Source organism: Xenopus laevis, chromosome 8L (assembly GCF_017654675.1).
Source record: "Xenopus laevis strain J_2021 chromosome 8L, Xenopus_laevis_v10.1, whole genome shotgun sequence".
Lineage (NCBI taxonomy): Eukaryota > Metazoa > Chordata > Amphibia > Anura > Pipidae > Xenopus > Xenopus laevis.
In genome coordinates, this window is record NC_054385.1 from 28,174,746 (window position 1) to 28,190,273 (window position 15,528).

Below are 15,528 nucleotides of genomic sequence, written 5' to 3' on the forward strand. Positions count from 1 at the left end.
GTGCCGCGCTGGCCCAGTCTGACCCTGGCTCATTGTGTGTCTGCCTGCTCTATGCTCCCTGTGTGTGCTGTACTCTGCCTGACCTATGCTCCCTGTGGCAGGGTTTTTTTTCTTGATTCACAGAGAAAAAAACAGACACAAAAAGTGCAGAGTATTTTCTGAAACCTCGAATAGTCAGAATTTATTAAAGAAAAAAAAAACACAAAAAGTCACCAGACACAACTTCTTTCTTTAATAACTTTTTAAATACACTAGCATTTGAGAAAAAAAAGTTACACAAATTTTTCTGGCATTTTTTTATCTGCGTCTTTTTTTAATAACATTTTTTCACTTCATTTCAGTGGCGGAACTAACAGGGCCCGCACCTCCTCATGGGCCCGGGCCCCCAGGCAGATCGTGCCCCGCCGATTTCCGGCAAGATAATTGCGTATGGAGGAGGCGGGGCCCCCCTCGTATGGAACACATCATGGGGCTTATAGTGCAATTTCAAACTCAAATTGCCATGTTTTTACCCATAATTCCAGTGTAATTATAACCACATAGGGAGTTGCTGCAGCTGCTATTGCCCCTGAAGTGCCAGAATGAACCCAAATTCAGATGCAAGTTGTGCCCAACATATTCAGAGTGATGGACATCTGTTCCATAACTTTTCACACTCTGCATTAAAATGATATTTGTGTTGTGGCAAGTCTTCTATTTAATGCAACCCGTTGTATGAAATGCAAGGAGTGTGTTTAGAAACAAGTTATTTTAATGAATGGTGTCAATAAGCACAACATTTTGCACAGCTGCCCTTATGGCAGTTTGTAAATGAGCCCTTATGTAAAAGCTTAAAAGATAATTCTCCTAATTCTCCACTGTAAATTAATGGGACCTGTAATCCAGAATTAGTGATGGGCAAAATTTTGCGCTGCAAAAATTATGCCTTATAGACTGCAATGGGTGAATAAATTGTCCTGTGTCAAAAAAATATATAGTCGCTCGTCAAAACATTTTGCTGCCAATAGACGTCAATGAATTTCTGCAAAGTTCCACTGTTTGGCTAATTTTAACTGAAGTTAAACAGGTCAGATTCACCTATCACTATCCAGAATGCTTGCAACCTGGGGTGAAGTACATAACCTTGCATTTATCAACATTGAACCTCATTTGCCAGTTTGCTGCCCAGTTTTCTAATCTAATCAAATCACTTTGCAAAGTGGCAGCATTTAAAACCATTTACCACCATAAAGTTCTCTATCCAAGTGCCCGTTGATGTAACACCATGACCTTTCATATGGTGATGTCACAACATGACCTCTAATGGAGATGTCACAACATAACCTCTAATGGTGATGTTACACCATGACCTCTCAGCCACATTGCCAAAAACCAACACATCTGAGACTTTAAAGGAATGGTTCACCTTTCAGTTTTTAGTATGTTATAGAATGCCTAATACTAAGGTCTTTTTTATTTATTTTGATTTTCTCTGTTTTCTCATTATGACTATGAAGATTTTCATTCATCCAGGTCATGGGGTTTTTAGATTTAGCTATACCAGATAGTTGTCTCATTATTTGCCTTTTTCTTCTGCCTCTTTCCAGTTTTCATATGCGGGTCACTGACCCCAGCTAAAACAAATGCTCTGCATATCTATTGTTATTACTACTTTGTATTTCTCTTCTATTCAGGTCCTGTGCTATTCATACTATTCAGTGTCTTGTTCAAATCAATGCGTTGTTGTGAGGGACATTTGGACCCTAGCAACTGAATTGCTGAAACTACAAACTGGAGAGCTGCTGAAAAAAAAGCGAAATAACTCAAAAACTACACATAATAAAAAAGTAAAACCAATTTCAATTTGTCTCAGAACTTCACTCTCTACATACTAAAATACTAAAAGTGCATTTAAAGGTGAACAATGCCTTTAAAAAAGAGCTCTGGGGGAAATAAAGAACACCGTAACTAGTCGGCCGCAAAGTATAATGACTGAAACTGCAGTACACACGAAAAACGACAAGGAAGAGTAGTCTGTTCTTTTAATAAGAAGCACATGCTAAAAGTACTTCTTACACAAAGCCAGGGGAAACAAAAGCAGTGATGCATAATTTAGGGTTGCAGTTCTTCTTACCCAAACATTACATTTCCTATCCATGGAGCAAAGGAGCTAGACCATTAATGACAGGCTAACTTTAATCCACTTATGGAAACATTTGGAGGAGGATAAACTGGGACAGATTCATTTACAACAAAAGCGCAGAAGTGAAGTAGGACATTTTTGAAAGGATGATAAATAAATACTAGTATAGTAACAAAACCTGCAAAAAGGAAAAAGTTAGCCAAGCTTGAAATGGAAGGAACAACTAAGGGGAGAAGATGGAATCCTAACAAGTTCTTCTAAATAAACAGCAAAACAATAAATTAAACAAAAATCAAAGTATTTACAGAATAAAGATGAGCTGGATATGTCAATCAGAAGAGAGAAAGAAACCTCTGACAGCTTAAAGGGCAACGTGCGCGTGTGTTCAACATAAGCCAAACCGGAATTGTGTCCCACCTATTCTTTTCATTAAATTAACATTTCTAAGGGATATTTCTATAAATTGGATCTCCATAGCTTAAGTCTACTAAACAATCATTTAAAAATTATTTTAATCCAATAAACTGGTTTTGCTTCCAACAAGGATTAATTATATCTTAGTTTGGATCAAGTTCAAGGTACTGTTTTATTATGACAGAGAAAAAGGAAATCATTTTTAAACATTTGATTAATTTGATTAAAATGGAGATTATGGGAGATGGCCTTCCCATAATTCGGAGCTCTTTGGATAACGGCTTTCCGGATAACAGATCCCATAATTATATTACTTTACTATAAAGTGCTAACAGCTCTCAGTTTCTCAGATTTACAGAAAAGTCCCATGATACATGAGAAGTTCGTCTGTTGGTATAGTTCAGATGGCAGACAGATCTCCAATACCTCCCTGTACTGTGGATCATTTATATAAATGGAAACGCCTATTACTGATCGTGGCAGACTTTTTTTCACCTGAAATTGCACGTGGCAGGCAGTTCCATTCATTATAAATGCTGGTGGCACAAAGGGAAATGGAGCACTTCTATGCCCACATAGGGCTAAGGAGGGACCCATTATACAGGTGCTTTAACTAGGGTAATTTGATTAACTGCCGTCCCTAGATTAACTGCCATCTCTCTTCCACTAATCCAATCACAATGGCAATCGTAACTTTTCAGAGAGCGGTGACATCTGAAGCTCACCGAGGTGTGATTCTGTGGGGTCACTGTGATAATATTACCATCTGTCCTAGAAACAGATGTTACTTGTGAGAGTTGCATGAATGGATTGAGCCACCGCACAGATTGGTAATAATAAGCTTTAAGGGCCCTTTATGTGTTTGCTATCAGCTTTTAAGGTGTTCAGCCAGGTCTGGGCTGACTGTGAAGATGTTTATCATCTAGGAAACCCAAACATTTCCCCCGATGGGGACACCATGGTTATAATAAACACACTGAAACAGGATTGTGGGTGAAGGTCGGCCACAGCTTTATTTATATTACCAGATCCTTGCCAATTTCAAAATTTGACATCTAACTAGATGTTAGTTAGATGTCAAATATATAACAACTTATTTATCATACTCCGAATGCCGGCCACTGTGTGCAGTGGGCATGTGGTGTCCCTTTTATATCAAAGCTGAATACAGGCAAAGGATCAATAACCGCCGCGCTGTGACAATTAGACTTAATAATTAAAGGTAATTAAACTTACCTTTAGCTAAATGATCACAAGTGTAGACTTTTTTTTTTTATAAAATTGTAAAACATAAAATACACAATACACACAAAATTCTTTACAACTGGTTGGGCGGGAGGGAGGTTGCGCCTGTAGCTGCTATGGGCACCAAGAGAAAGACTGAAGGGGGAGGCGCTGTTATATAAGGCAGTCCGTGTGCGCATGCGCACTGCGCCATGACATCACACATATTCACCTGCGCAAAGTCGCAATGCACATCCACGTGGGGCAAAGGAGATGCTCCTTTTTTAAAGGACAAATCCCCCTCACAGTCAGAAGTGCGAAAGCGCTGCCCTGGCATTCAAAATAGGCCCTGACATTTCAGGAAAACAGAGACCCAAACAGCCCACTCTCCTGACCAGCCTAATAAATAGTGACTGTCTATGGCATCTTACAGCAGCCCCTCTGGTATTTGGCAGAACCCCCAGATTCAGAATTCAGCCCACTTTACCTATTATGAAACAAAGCTAGTAGCATAACTATCAATAAGCAGAACCCAGAGAGCGGGGGCCGGGTCAGAACCTGCTCTCACCAGTCCCTCACATGTCTCATGATTCCTGCCCCTGCACATTTACACTGATTGCTGGTGCCCAGGGAGGGTGGGAGGCTGGGGATACTAAGTTGCATCCCCAAACAATGGCACACCTGCTAATAATACATATTCATAAATAGCATCTCATAGTGTCTTCAAATAATACAGAATTATCAAAATGACCTTTTTATTGATAACTTTATTATAGACACTCTTTTATTTCTATCATTCTTACATATTACACAGTACTTTACTGAGGCTGATTAATCATTCACATCAGCCCCTGCCACAGTGCAGCGTATACTCTCATTTCCCTAAAATAAGCACACCAACAGCAGGGTAGCCAAGATAAGCAATGAGCCATAGTGTAAACCAAGAATTTCCTGGTAATACCTTTTATTCCTAGTATAAATTTACAGTATTGCTATCAATTAATGGCATGCGGATATAAGTCACTGTAGCTCAAGTTCCAGCTTGTTCCACCTTCTAAGCCATATTGAGTTCAAAATCTATTGTGTAGGTAGGGCAAGGACATGAAAAGAACTAGACAACATACATTAGATCAAGGACAGGCAGGCTGTTACTGGTGATGGGGCCAGGGATAAAACACTATAGGGCTGATTTATAAACAATGGGAAAATTTGCCCCTGGGCAGTAACCATTAGCAACCAATCAACTAAGCAATTGAGGAGAAAAGAAAACATGTGACTGGTTGCCATGGGTTACTGCCTGGGGCAAATTTCCCCAGTGTTTATAAATGAGCTTCTATATGTAGGCCCCCTTTTCTTTATAAACTAACTGACTGGTCTACAGTTAATGTTGAACTACATCTTTGTGATTCCTATGCTTAACAGACTTGTTAACAGGGATGGAATGCCCTGCAAGAGTACCAGAGGATCTCCCAGTGGGCATAAGCTTGCCACTGGGCCATTATTTCAATTGCTTAGGCAGTAAAATATCAGCCAAAACTTTGTACAGTATTACAAAATTACCAGCAATGTACTGCACATGTAATTTTGTAATACCCAATCTTTCCTCTTCAGCCAACCCCAATTCCCTCTGTCATCTTCCCCTCAATCTACTCATCCAATCTCCACACAGTCTGTCCTGGTCTGTCCCTCTATGTTACAGCTCAGCCCAGTGTCGGACTGGGACACAGGGGCCCACCAAAAACCTTTAGACCAGGGGCCCACTCTAAGTATTATTTTCTTTGTCTCCTCACTCAACCTCTATTCTCCTATTCTCTTTTCTTTACATACTATAACCTATTATTCCATCTATTTAGCCTCTTTATTCTCATAGAAGTAGACAATGACCATGAAATAGGCCAAATGTTTAGAAGCAGGAGGGCCCACTGACACCTGGGCCCACCGGGAGTTTTGTTGGTATCCAGGTGGGCCAGTCTGGCACTGACTCAGCCCCATCTTACATCATTCTCCACACCTTCTGGCCCTGCCAGAATTCATCTTACATCATCATCCAACCCTTTCCCCTGCTGACTGGAATTGCGCTGGATAAAAGCTGTCACTCTATGTGAGCTTCAGTCGGCACCTATTTAGGATTCCCTCCTTTGGTTGATGGAAGGTTAAGGAAAGCCAAGGACAGGAGGGGAAGGGTGTATGATATTGGGGGCAGGATGACATTGTTTAGGGAGAGGGCTTGTGATGTCAGGGGTCAGTTTCTGCCAGTGATTAGCTGAATTACACACAATCAGGATAGACTCTTGACAGGTTTCAAACTAATGAAGGAGGCAGTTTGAACCAGGACAGCCATGTACAAAACGGGCAGGTGGCAAACCTACACCTATTATATTTAGCACTGTCTACATCTAGTTGCTGTCAGTGTGGGCCCCTGATGTCCGCTTCTCTGGAGGTCTCTAGAAGTCCGACTCTACCTGTAGAGAAAGAGAAGATCTAGGTTGGATGGAAACGATTATAAAGGGCAGATACTGTAGATACAGCTTTCAAAGCAATGACAGTTAGAAATAAATTAAAATAACTTAACATACCTTTCAAGACAGATCTGAAAGCTATCTTAGATGATGGTTAGGAAGGAATTCGTAACCTGTCCATTTATAATCTGTACCAATCTGCCTTCTATGGGTGAAGTCATGCAACTAGAGGCTCTTTTTCATACACAAACAGGGATGGGGAGACCAGCAGTTACTGTGCCCTGCAGCTACTAACAAGCAACCCGGGCACAACTGGAATCTGATTCTTATGCGCAAAAAATACATATATTACATATTATTGTGTGATTTGTCAAGAGATACGTATGTGATATATAGTGGTTTAATTACAATATCTTCCAGATAGTAAAGGCAACAAAATGCTAGCCTCTGCTTGATGGGCCAAGTTTTATGCTAATGTTTTTGAAGTACTGCCAAAGATATAATGACAGCGATGATAAAAAAGACTCTGCTTGTTTAGCACTCCACATAAAATCCCCCTTTATAGCAGCTTCACTGGTTATGTAAAGCTGTGCCGAAAAGCAGAGCAACTCAAAGCTAGCACCACTCCCTGACATGTATCATATAATATGTTCATTTTTGTAGTTCTACTATTTTCTTAACCTAATATCCTCTGTACCTCTATCAGTTTTGCAAGGAAAAACAAAAAGCATCAACAATTAATAAGGGCACTGAGGTGGGGCGGCCAGAGAAACAGAATGATTAATGAGCGACGTGCCGGGGAGAGCAGCCGAGAGGTTTGCAGAGGGAATAAAGTAGAGGAATAGAGAGAGGGGAAAGGGGGGGTAGGAGGAAAGATTTAAACAGGTGTGCAAAGTATGTTAAACAGGATTCTTAGGTTGATTCTGCAAGGCCAGGATGCAGAGACAATTTCTCAGTATACTCTGCCACCCAAGCGTCACACTGTTTGTATGGAACAAGTACACTGTGCCCACCAGCTGTGCCAGGGTGACTCATTACCACAGACGGCTCACGCTGTACTTTCCATTGCTTCGGAAATGAATCTGCATTCTCTATAGGAAAAAACAAGAGCTGAATATTAACATAGTAAAGTTTGTACTGAAGTGCAATCCCCTAATAAAATCATTTTGCAGTCATGTATTTATTTAAATAGAGACATGTATTGCCGACTTCTGAACCCTCCCATAAATAACATTTATATATATATTTCTAGAAGCTGAATGAGCTCATTTAAAAAGGGGGGTATATTCTCCCATTAATCCGATGCTTGATTTTCTTTGCTGTGCAATGCCTGTAGGGTTTGGAAATAATGGGCCTATAATTTACAATGGGATATAACATTTAAAAATAAAGGTATACTGTATATATATGGATAATATGCACAGATTTATCACCTAGAGGTAACTGGTGACAGTCTAAGGAGTGCCCACACACATGGGGTAACACAGTAAACAGGGCAGCTAGTAGCAGGCCTGGACTGGCAATCTGTGGGTTCTGGCAAATGCCAGAGGGGCTGCTATAAGGTCCCATAGAAAGTCAGTATTTAGTGGGCTGGTGGGATTGTTTGGGCCTCTGTGTGGGCTGAGTGTGCCTCTATGTACCTGAAATGCCAGGGCCTATTTTAATTCTCAGTCTGACCTGGCTAGTAGTAAAAAGATTCCATCTGACTGGTTCCTTTCTGATTCCCCACATAAATATCAAGCATCAGTTGTGGAGGGTCTAAGCAAGGAATAAAGTGAGCTCATAGGCACTTAGGGTCTTTGAGTAATTTTTAAGCCCATGCTATTTCTCTTGTGGTAATTTCTCCTCCTTTGTTTCCTTTATTATGCACCAGTACCCAACACAAAGTTGGATAGAGGGTCCCTATACATTATTATATTCGTATTACCCTACTCTTCCAGTGGGTAGCAGAGTTTATGGAATTCTAAAAAGTATGTTATGGCAACAAGTAATATAATGGCAAAAGCAAGTGTGTAATCATATCTTACTGGTCACATGACCAAAAGGTCGATCCATATTGTAGCATAGAGAAATGTAGAGCACATCAATCTATTGTTTATAATGTTTTACACTTTTTCACTCCTCCTGTATCTCATAAGGTGGCCATAGACGCACAGATAATATAGTACAAAACAAATTTTCGTCCGATATTCGGTGCGTGTATGGTGGAAAAGAGCCGACAGATATCAGCAGAAGACTTGGATATCGGTCGGCTCGTCGATTTGGCTGGACGGAAAATTTTGATCGGATGCCTTTGAAGGGACCCAAACATCGGCCATTGTTAGTGCTGAATCGTCAGATACAGGTAGAATTCTATTGTTTCTTCCCGTATATCTACCTGTATACCTGACGATTCAGCTCTACACGTGTGTATTGAAACGAACGATCTTTCTTGGAAAGATCTTTTCCAAGAAAGATCATAATTGTTACGTCTATGGCCACCTTTAATCCTTGTTTAAACTTCAGTGTGTGCACAGAGCTGTATATACAAGCAGTCATTAGGTTTGAGCTGAATCCCTTGTAAACTTACAGACAAGCACTTCTCAATGGGGTGACAAGATAAGCTACCGAATAAGTGATTTGTGTTCATGTTCAGTGAGATATTCTTTAACCCAGTAAGCAGTGTGCTCGAGAAGGCAAGGAGTAATGGACTTATTGACAGCCATAGGTCCATTTTAGGTGTGTTTGATATTGGCTTATTACATTAAACTGGGTGTGGTAGAACAGAAGTTGGACAGTACTGTTGTAATTAGGGATGTCGCGGACTGTTCGCCCACGAACTAATTCGCGCGAACATCGACTGTTCGCGTCCGCCGAATGTTCGCGCGACGTTCGCCAATTTGGGTTCGCCTTAGCTGGCGCTTATTTTTGACCTCTCACCCCAGACCAGCAGATACATGGAAGCCAATCAGGAACCTCTCCCTCCTGGACCACCCCCACACCCCCTGGACCACTCCCCTTCCATATATAAACTGAAGCCCTGCAGCGTTTTTTCATTCTGCCTGTGTGTGCTTGGAAGAGCTAGTGTAGGGAGAGAGCTGTTGAGTGATTTGAGGGACAGTTGATAGTAACTTTGCTGGCTAGTAATCTACTTGATACTGCTCTGTATTGTAGGGACAGAACTCTGCAGGGATTTGAGGGACATTTTAGGTTAGGTAGCTTTGCTGGCTAGTAATCTACCTTCTACTGCAGTGCTCTGTATGTAGCTGCTGTGGGCAGCTGTCCTGCTGCTGATCTCTCATCTGCTGACTGCTGCCTGTAACCCAATAGTCCTTGTAAGGACTGCTTTTTTGTTTTTTTTACTTTGCTACTATAAGAGCCCAGTGCTATTAGTCTAGCTGTGTTGGGGAGTGGGACTGGTGTGCTGCTCCTAGTAGTTCAGCACCAACCAGAGTAATTTTTTTTTTTTAATATATATATATATATTTTTTTATTTTACTTATCTTACTGTTCTTTAACGTGTCCAGTGCTGTTTGCTGTTCTTCATAGTAGTGCACCAATAGTAGTGCACTTGCAGGCATTGTTTGCCCAGTGTGTTCTTCAAACAACTGCCACCTAGCTGTGTGAGCTTGTTCACATTCTGTCTAAATATCAATAATAATACCGTCTCCAGAAACACCACCTGAGTGACGTTTTCCAAGCAGCAATAATATATTCCGTATCCACTGCTGTAGTGTATACGTTGACCTTGCAGACATTGTTTGCCCAGTGTGTTCTTCAAACAACTGCCGCCTAGCTGTGTCAGCTTTTTCACATTCTGTCTAAATATCAATAATAATATCGTCTCCAGAAACACCACCTGAGTGACGTTTTCCAAGCAGCAATAATATATTCCGTATCCACTGCTGTAGTGTATATGTTGACCTTGCAGACATTGTTTGCCCAGTGTGTTCTTCAAACAACTGCCGCCTAGCTGTGTGAGCTTTTTCACATTCTGTCTAAATATCAATAATAATACCGTCTCCAGAAACACCACCTGATTGACGTTTTTCAAGCAGCAATAATATATTCCGTATCCACTGCTGTAGTGTATACGTTGACCTTGCAGACATTGTTTGCCCAGTGTGTTCTTCAAACAACTGCCACCTAGCTGTGTGATCTTTTTCACATTCTGTCTAAATATCAATAATAATACCGTCTCCAGAAACACCACCTGAGTGACGTTTTTCAAGCAGCAATAATATATTCCGTATCCACTGCTGTAGTGTATACGTTGACCTTGCAGACATTGTTTGCCCAGTGTGTTCTTCAAACAACTGCCGCCTAGCTGTGTGAGCTTGTTCACATTCTGTCTAAATATCAATAATAATACCGTCTCCAGAAACACCACCTGAGTGACGTTTTCCAAGCAGCAATAATATATTCCGTATCCACTGCTGTAGTGTATACGTTGACCTTGCAGACATTGTTTGCCCAGTGTGTTCTTCAAACAACTGCCACCTAGCTGTGTGAGCTTTTTCACATTCTGTCTAAATATCAATAATAATACCGTCTCCAGAAACACCACCTGATTGACGTTTTTCAAGCAGCAATAATATATTCCGTATCCACTGCTGTAGTGTATACGTTGACCTTGCAGACATTGTTTGCCCAGTGTGTTCTTCAAACAACTGCCGCCTAGCTGTGTGAGCTTTTTCACATTCTGTCTAAATATCAATAATAATACCGTCTCCAGAAACACCACCTGAGTGACGTTTTTCAAGCAGCAGTAATATATTCCGTATCCACTGCTGTAGTGTATACGTTGACCTTGCAGACATTGTTTGCCCAGTGTGTTCTTCAAACAACTGCCGCCTAGCTGTGTGAGCTTTTCCACCTGAGTGACGTTTTTCAAGCAGCAATAATATATTCCGTATCCACTGCTGTAGTGTATACGTTGACCTTGCAGACATTGTTTGCCCAGTGTGTTCTTCAAACAACTGCCGCCTAGCTGTGTGAGCTTGTTCACATTCTGTCTAAATATCAATAATAATACCGTCTCCAGAAACACCACCTGAGTGACGTTTTCCAAGCAGCAATAATATATTCCGTATCCACTGCTGTAGTGTATACGTTGACCTTGCAGACATTGTTTGCCCAGTGTGTTCTTCAAACAACTGCCGCCTAGCTGTGTGAGCTTGTTCACATTCTGTCTAAATATCAATAATAATACCGTCTCCAGAAACACCACCTGAGTGACGTTTTCCAAGCAGCAATAATATATTCCGTATCCACTGCTGTAGTGTATACGTTGACCTTGCAGACATTGTTTGCCCAGTGTGTTCTTCAAACAACTGCCGCCTAGCTGTGTGAGCTTGTTCACATTCTGTCTAAATATCAATAATAATCCTGTCTCCAGAAACACCACCTGAGTGACGTTTTCCAAGCAGCAATAATATATTCCGTATCCACTGCTGTAGTGTATACGTTGACCTTGCAGACATTGTTTGCCCAGTGTGTTCTTCAAACAACTGCCGCCTAGCTGTGTGAGCTTGTTCACATTCTGTCTAAATATCAATAATAATACCGTCTCCAGAAACACCACCTGAGTTGTTGTTGTTGTTTTAAAAAAAATGCCAGGCAAAGGCAGGCCGCCACGCAGAGGCACTAGGGGCCGTGCTGCTATGCTATCCTGTGGCCCTAGGAAATTGCCCAGTTTTACAAAGGCAATTACCCTGAACTCCCAAAATGCTGAAGAGGTAGTTGACTGGCTTACACAGCACACCCCATCCTCTACCGTTTCTAACTTTGCCACAACATCCTCATCCTCCTCTGCTATGGGCACCCCACGTAACACTTCCTCCACCACCGGCGCCCCTTCTTCACTGGAGTCAGAGGAGTTATTTACACATGAGTTTCTTGAACTGAGTGATGCGCAACCATTATTGGCAGAAGAAGATGAAGGAGATGAGGACGTTACACCAGATATAATTCTGGCAGACAACACAACAGAGATGGACATAATGAGTGATGAGGAGGTCCCCGCTGCTGCTTCCTTCTGTGAGCTGTTAGAAGAAATTGATGCATCTGAGGAGAATGATGATGAGGAGATTGATGTTTTGTGGGTGCCCAGTAGAAGAGAGCAAGAGGAGGATAGTTCAGATGGAGAGATGGAGAGTCAGAGAGGCAGGAGGAGAATAAGACTTAGAAGAAGCAGGGAGGACAGCTCGCAGGGAACAGTAGGGCAACAACATGTATCGGCACCTGTGGTCACCCGGCCAACGCACCCGCCATTGCCGCCAACTTCTACTGTTACCGCCAGATTGCCAGCTTCAAAAAGCTCAGCAGTGTGGGATTTTTTTAATGTGTGTGCCTCTGACAAAAGCGTTGTAATTTGCAATGAGTGCAGTCAGAAACTGAGTCTTGGGAAGCCCAACACCCACATAGGTACAACTTCTATGCGAAGGCACATGAACGGCAAGCACAAAGCACTATGGGAGCAACACCTCAAAGGCAGCAGACAAACTAAAAGCCACCCTCCTTCTGGTCCAGCATCTTACTGCTCTACCTCTGCTGTCCTTGACCCGTCTGAACCACCCTCCACTCCGCCTTCCACCTTGACCACCAGTTCCCAGTCATCTGCCCCCAGCCAAGTTTCTGTGAGGGCCATGTTTGAGCGTAAGAAGCTAATGTCTGCGAGTCAACCCCTTGCCCAGCGTCTGACAGCTGGCTTGTCTGCACTCTTAGCCCGCCAGCTTTTACCATACCAGCTGGTGGACTCTGAAGCCTTCCGCAAATTTGTAGCAATTGGGACACCGCAGTGGAAGGTACCCAGCCGCAATTTTTTTTCCAAGAAGGGAATACCACAACTGTACCACCATGTGCAGAGCCAAGTCACCGCATCTCTGTCACTTAATGTTGGGGCAAAGGTCCATATGACTACTGACGCATGGTCCTCCAAGCATGGTCAGGGCAGGTATGTCACCTACACTGCCCACTGGGTGAACTTGCTTATGGCTGGGAAGCAGGGAATGCGTGGCTCAACAACAACAGTGGAGTTGGTGTCACCACCACGGATTGCACGCGGTTCTGCCACCACCTCTACTCCTCCTTCGCTCTCTACCTCGTCTTCTTCCTCTGCTTCCTCCTCCTCTGCTGCTGGTCCTCCTCCTCCACACCTGTGCACCCCCAGCTCCCCCTAGGCTATTCGACATGCCAGGTCCGCCGTTGTCATTCTGTCTTGGGGATGACGTGCCTGGAAAGCAGAAACCATACCGGATCTGTACTCCTGTCATCTCTGCAGTCACAGGCCGATCGGTGGCTGACCCCACACAAACTGAAGATCGGAAAAGTGGTGTGTGACAACGGAAGCAATCTGTTGGCAGCACTGAGACTGGGCAATTTAACACATGTGCCCTGCATGGCACATGTTCTGAATTTAATAGTCCAACGTTTTGTCTCGAAGTACCCAGGATTCCAGGACATTCTCAGGCAGTCCAGGAAGGTGTCGGCCCATTTCAGACGTTCCTACACAGCCATGGCACGCCTTGCTGACATTCAGCAGCGGTACAACATGCCAGTCAGGCGTTTAATTTGCGACAGCCAGACTCGCTGGAATTCAACGCTCCTCATGTTGGAACGTCTGCTGCAACAACAAAGAGCCGTCAATGAATACCTGTTTGAACTGGGTGGTAGGACTGGATCTGCAGAGCTGGGGATTTTTCCCCCCGTTACTGGGTGCTTATGCGCGATGCCTGCAGGCTCATGCGCCCTTTTGAAGAGGTTACAAACATGGTCAGTCGCACCGAAGGCACCATCAGCGACCTAATACCCTTTGCTTTCTTCCTGGAGCGTGCCGTGCGACGAGTGACAGATGAGGCTGTAGACCAGCGTGACGAGGAGCAGGAAGCGCACGATTTCTGGTCGGAATCACCAGAACGAGCCTTAGGCACCTGCTGCAACGCAGGGAGAGGTGTCAGAAGTGGAGTCAGAGGAGGAAGGTGGCTTTGTGGAGGAGGAGGACCAACAGGAGCAGGCTTCCCAGGGGGCTTGTGGTGACCTTTTGGGGACCCCTGGTCTTGTACGTGGCTGGGGGAGGAGACCGTGGATGATATAGTCCTTGATAACGAGGAAGCGGAGATGGATACCTCTGCATCCAACCTTGTGAGGATGGGGTCTTTCATGCTGTCATGCCTGTTGAAGGACCCCCGTATCAAGAGGCTTAAGGAGAAGGACCTGTACTGGGTCGCAACGCTACTAGACCCTCGGTACAAGCATAAAGTGGCAGAAATGTTACCAACGTACCACAAGTCCGAAAGGATGCTGCATTTACAAACCAGACTGCAAAACATGTTGTACAATGCTTTTAAGGGTGATGTCACTTCAGGAACTCATCAACATTCCAGGGGCAGAGGTGCCAGTAATCCTGCCACGAGCGCACCTGCAAGGACAATGCACTTTGGCCACTCTGTAACGTCAGACATGCAAAGGTTTTTCAGTCCAAGGCAGCGCCAGAACCCTTCGGGATCCACCCTCAAAGAACGCCTCGACCGGCAGGTAGCGGACTACCTGGCATTAACTGCAGATATCGACACTCTGAGGAGCGATGAACCCCTGGACTACTGGGTGCGCAGGCTTGATCTGTGGCCAGAGCTGTCACAATTTGCCATGAACCTCTTGTCTTGCCCGCCTCAAGTGTCCTCTCAGAAAGGACCTTCAGTGCAGCAGGAGGGATTGTAACTGAGAAGAGAACTCGCCTAGGTCACAAAAGTGTGGATTACCTGACCTTTATTAAAATGAACGAGGCATGGATCTTGGAGGGTTACTGCACGCCGGAAGACTTGTTCTGACTCCCCATGCAGCTGTCCTTCTCTGCACGCCGCATGACTCCACACACAGCTGTCCTTTAGCGTCCTCCTCCCTCCGCCACCGTTACAAACTAGGGTGCAAACCCTACTGGTTTCATTTCAATCAAAACTTTTTGGACAGGTAAATCCTGAGTTTTTCTGGCCTCTGTGCTTCAGTGGCTGCGACAAAAAAAATTCATATTTTCAGCATTTATATGGCATATTTTTTCTGGCCTCTGTGCTTCAGTGGCTGCGACAAAAAAAATTCATATTTTTAGCATTCATATGGCATATTTTTTCTGGCCTCTGTGCTTCAGTGGCTGCGACAAAAAAAATTCATATTTTCAGCATTTATATGGCATATTTTTTCTGGCCTCTGTGCTTCAGTGGCTGCGACAAAAAAAATTCATATTTTTAGCATTCATATGGCATATTTTTTCTGGCCTCTGTGCTTCAGTGGCTGCGACAAAAAAAATTCATATTTTCAGCATTTATATGGCATATT